At 57.4% G+C, this 4,084-nt stretch overlaps 1 pseudogene; it reads left to right on the forward strand.

Moving 5' to 3' along the window:
• Positions 1 to 2,673: 2,673 nt before the first annotated feature.
• LOC116781324 lies at positions 2,674 to 3,227 on the forward strand (annotated as a pseudogene).
• The last annotated feature ends 857 nt before the right edge of the window (positions 3,228 to 4,084 follow it).

Consider the following 4,084-nt stretch of genomic DNA (forward strand, 5'->3'; position numbering starts at 1 on the left):
TGTGTTACACAAAGAATGGGAAGTGGGTGGTGAGGGGTGAAGTTGTATTGAGTCATGTGGGGCCTGGGCATGATGGGACTGGTGTGGAATAAGGGCTGGAATGTGCTGGTTTGGGGGGGGGGTGGAGTTAATTTTCTTTGCAGAGGCTGCAGTGGGACTGTGTTTGGGTTTGTGCTGAACACAGGGCTAAGAAGAGAGAGAAGGTTTTGTTAGTGCTGAGCTCACTCAGAGCCAAGGCCTTTCCTGCCTGTGATGGGTAAAACCAGGGAAACTTGCTGGTCGGTTGTGAGAATTAGTGAAGGTTGCTGTATTGTGTTGGTTGCCCAGTTGATGATCATGGGTTTGGGTGTTGTGCAATGTTGGACCGCGGGGTTCTGTGTGCTGCGGATGACTAGCGCAATGCAATGATGATTTAGCACTTTGCGATTTGGAAGCGGTTTTGCCTAAGCATATTAGTGGGGACCAGGATGGAGGGGCTGACCGCGGGGAGCCCGGGTGATCAACCGTCATCCTGATGGAGGGTTCCGGGGCCCCGGACCCATGGAGACTGGGGACTTTGGAATCATTGGTGGGCACCCCTCGGCAACAGCAATTGCCCGCGAAAGGAGGAACCAACCCCACGTTTGCCCGCGAAGAGGGAACCAAGCAGGATGCAGCCCGTGAAACCTCCACCAATGAGGGGATGACATGACTTTGGGGGGAGGTGGTTTCCGAAGGGTATAACTGGTGCTGTTTCTGTTCCCCTTTTCGTGGCCGCAGCAGGAACTGAGGTTTCCTCCAGTCGTCCGGCTGGCCGTTTTTGCTTGTTGGCATTAATAAATACTTTTATTACCTTGCAACCTAAATTGATAGCCTCGTTTCATCGATGACATGCCCCTTGTATGGACACGCTGGGGAGGGGCTGGGGGTGTGTGGGAGGTTGGGAGGGGACACAGCCAGGACAGGTGACCCCAACTGCCCCAGGGGATATTCCAGGCCATGTGACATCATGCTCAGTGTATAAAGTGGGGGAGAGAAGGAGGAAACATTTGGAGTGATGGAGTTTGTCTTCCCAAGTCACCATTCCGTGGGATGGGATCTTGTTCTCCTGGAGGTGCTGAACACCTGCTGCTCATGGGAAGCAGGGGATGAATTCCCTGTTTTGCTTTGCTCGTCTATGCAGCTTTTGCTTGTCCTTATTAAACTCTCTTTATCTCATCCCCTCTCAGTTCTCTCCCCAGTCCTGCTGGTGGGTGAGTGAGGAGTGGCTGGGGGGGGCTTGGGGCTGCATGGGGTGAAACCACAACAGCCTTTGTTGGTGTCCAAGGTGGGGCTGGGAGCATTGGAGATACTGGCAGGTGGGATTGGGATGTGCTGCTGGAATTTACAGCTGCTAGTGCTGCCTGGGGCTCCTGGCTGTGTGTCAGAGTCTGGTGCTCCTTAGTGACTGTTTGTTGCTGTCGCTGCTGCTGAGCTGCTCAGCTCTGACCACCTCACTGTGCTGTGCCTGGGAATGCTGGATTAACAGCCTTGGCGATGTGCCCGGGCTGGCAGGAGGCCCGGCAATTGCTGCTGCACTGGACAGGCTGGAACTCCGTGTGAAGTTGAGCTGAAGGGCCTGTGACCTGTGGATGAGTCCAGGATGGAGCAGAGACCCCCCTGCAGCCCAGGGAGGAGCCCACGCCGGAGCACGGGGTGCCCAAAGGAGGCCGAGAGCTCGTGGGAAGCCCCTGCAGAGCCGCGGAGAGAGGAGCCCACGCGGAACAGGCTCCTGCAGGACTTGTGACCCCGTGGGGACCCACGGTGGAGCAGCCTGTCTCCCGTGCCAAGTTCCCCACGCCTGACGGAGCAGACACGGACTCCCCTCCCTGAGCGGGAAGCAGCGGTAGGACCCCCATCCCTCTGTGCCGCGAAGCGGAGGGAGGGAATAGGGGATAAAGTGAAGTCCGTGAAGGAAGGAGGGATGGGAGAAGTGTTTTATTAGGAGTCGTTTGACTTCTCACCCTCCTGCTCGGATCTGAGCGGTTCCCAATCCCATCACTGTCCCCCAGTCGGGTCTTTGTGCCCGCGGCGGCGATCGAGCAATGCCCTATTCCTGCCCCCCCCGCCCGGGCCCCGCGACAAAATGGCGGCGGCAGAGCTCGAGTCCCGTCATGATTGGCTGCTTGCCCCGTCACTCCTCGCCCTCGCGCGATCATTGGTCGCCTCGGGCGGGCACTCCCCGCCCCCTCCCTCTGCCGGGCCGGGGCAGCGGCGGCAGCGCCCGGACGGCGCTGAGGCGGCGGCGGAGCTCGGGGGCGGCCCCGGCGCGGTGGGACCCGCGCTCGGTCCTGGCGGGGCTCGGGGCTCGCTGCGGGCGGAGGGGGCGGGAGGCGCCAGGGGAGCGGGGTCTGGCGAGCTCGGCCCCCCGTGTCCCCCCCCAGGGACCGCTGAGGGAGCGGTGATTCAAAGAAATCCTTAAACAACATGTAAAAGCACACTTTTTATTTCCGGCCGGGGCAATGCAAAGGGCTTTCGCCCCATCAGCTGGGGCTGGGCCAGCTTTAGGAGATGCCTCCAGGAGCTGCCCCTGCACTGCCCTGCAGCCACAGACTCACTGTGTGCAGCCCTGCCACGGTTCCTCCTGCAGGGAGTTCTCAGCCATCCTGCCAGTGCTGAGCCCCTTGAAGTTCTGCCTGTGCCCTCCTCACCACCATGAGCTACGACCGCTACGCTGCCATCTGCAAACCCCTGCACTACGGGACCCTCCTGGGCAGCAGAGCTTGTGCCCACATGGCAGCAGCTGCCTGGGCCACTGGCTTTCTCAGTGCTTTGCTGCACACAGCCAATACATTTTCCCTGCCCCTGTGCCAGGGCAATGCCCTGGGCCAGTTCTTCTGTGAAATCCCACACATCCTCAAGCTTTCCTGCTCACACTCAGGCTACCTCAGGGAAATTGGGCTCATTGGGGTTAGTGACTGCTTAGCATTTGGTTGTTTTATTTTCATTGTTTTCTCCTATGTGCAGATCTTCAGGGCTGTGCTGAGGATCCCCTCTGAGCAGGGACGGCACAAAGCCTTTTCCATGTGCCTCCCTCACCTGGCTGTGCTCTCCCTGTTCCTCAGCACTATCATGTTTTCCAACCTCAGCCCCCCTCCATCTCCTCCCCATCACTGGATCTGGCTCTGTCAGTTCTGTACTCTGTGGTGTCTCCTCATCTACAGTCCTCATCTACAGCCTCAGGAACCAGGAACTCAAGGATGCCCTGAGGAAACTCATAACTGGGTGTTTTTCAGAAGCAATAAACTCTCTTTCTTCTGCATGTTGTGGACCTCATTAAGGGCCAGTCCTATTATGGACTTCATTAAAGGCCCACCATAGCTTTTTTATTTTTTTACTTTTGCCAGGGGTGTTATTTTTGTGAGAATTTGTTCACACTAAAAAATCTTTATATAGATATGTGTGTATAAATATATATATATTTATATATATATAAACACCATTTTCAATTCAGTGTTTGCCTTTCTAGCCTGGCCCAGAGACTGTACAAATTGGCAATTGTACTCACTGTGTGCTTAAACTAAACAAAGAACTCTGCATTGACTTGTTTGCCTGACAACTTCCCTCTCTGATTCTCTGCAGCTGCAGGGTCGGGGCCTCTGTGCAGAGCTGGGCCAGAAAAGAGTCCCAGCAGAGCAGCACTGCCAGGGAGCAGCAGCCCTTCTCCTGCGTGGCCTCCTCTCCCTTCCCCTCCACACTGTCCTGCAGAGCCCTGTGTTGTTGGAGGCCTCAGTGCTCTGGCAGTCGGTGCCAGTCCTGCTGCAGGACTGTCCAGGGACTGCAGGCAGGGACAGCCACGGGCACTGCTAGCCCAGACTGACCTCTGCAGCAGCACTGCCATCCTGCAGGGGCATCTCCTCAGGGCATGGCCTCAAAGCTTCCATCTGCTTTCCACTTGGCTCTCCAGGATGTGCCCAACACAACGCCCTGCAGAGGAAAACAGCAGTGAGCAGCACAAGGGGGGCAGTGCTCAGGGTGGGGGCACCCAGCAGTGCCCTGGCACAGCCAGCGCCGGTCCCAGCACTGGCCTCTCACCCCAGGCCATTGGGCTTGTTCTTCCCTCCAA

Source organism: Chiroxiphia lanceolata, assembly GCF_009829145.1.
Source record: "Chiroxiphia lanceolata isolate bChiLan1 chromosome W unlocalized genomic scaffold, bChiLan1.pri scaffold_40_arrow_ctg1, whole genome shotgun sequence".
Classification (NCBI taxonomy): domain Eukaryota; kingdom Metazoa; phylum Chordata; class Aves; order Passeriformes; family Pipridae; genus Chiroxiphia; species Chiroxiphia lanceolata.